The sequence below is a fragment of the Arachis ipaensis genome, chromosome B06 (assembly GCF_000816755.2).
Source record: "Arachis ipaensis cultivar K30076 chromosome B06, Araip1.1, whole genome shotgun sequence".
NCBI classification, from domain to species: domain Eukaryota; kingdom Viridiplantae; phylum Streptophyta; class Magnoliopsida; order Fabales; family Fabaceae; genus Arachis; species Arachis ipaensis.
Genome location: NC_029790.2, coordinates 10,689,478 through 10,690,507, shown reverse-complemented (window position 1 = coordinate 10,690,507; position 1,030 = coordinate 10,689,478).

Genomic DNA, 1,030 nt, shown 5'->3' with positions numbered 1-1,030 from the left:
CGTTACGCTTTTTATTTTTGTGATTTTGTTTTACCCATTTTTCAAGCCTCCTAGTATATTTTATCCTTTGTTATGTATTATTATATATTTTATTTTAGAGGTTGTAATACCACACCACCTCTGTTTTACATCCTAGGTGTAAAGCTTTGTGTGGTAGGGTGTTACAGGATGGAACTTGAACTTGGCCTACAAAACTCCGTGAAAACAATTTCTCAATAAAAAATCGAGCTCCTCCCAAGAAGACTAACTTTACCCACATTCCATTAGGTTGGTCATAATATGTGAGTAGATTCAACCATCCTTCGGTAAAATAGAGTTTACTGTCCCTTCGTTGAACGCTTATATCCATGTAATTAGAACCTGAATCAGTGAATACAACTTGAGATGATATTTGATGGATGTGGTGCATTGTAAACGGTTGCGGCAAAAAACAATCGCACTGGAACATTAGACGAAAATAACAAGTTGAAGTAAGAACAATCATTAAATTATCAAAAGAATAATATAATAGAATGAGAATATAAAAAATACTATAAAAAATTATAAATTGTACCTTAAAAGGATCAACTTCGATAAAAAACGAAGAATACATTTTTATTCTATGAAGTAGTCAAGGAAGAATAATAAATTAAAAAAAAATGAGTTGACTCTCAAATCTAGACCCACGAAAAAAAACACTATATATAGCCTTTATTAGAACAAAAATAATTATATAAATTAGTTATTATTAAGTTAATTTTTTTATCTACATTATACATCTTATATTTGCCGTGATTGAACAAGCAATTATCATATTATATACATTTTTATCATGATTAGAATCATAGATTTTTGTTTTAATTTTTTAAGGTAGATATCAATATCAACTTACAAAAAATTACGATTAATTTAAAATTATATTACAATAATTAAAAATTAAAATTATTGACTATTAACATAATTATGTAGTAAATATTTATTTTAAAAAATATCTTTATTATAATTATATAAAATTAATATTTAATACATTATTAAACTAATTATCAATCAG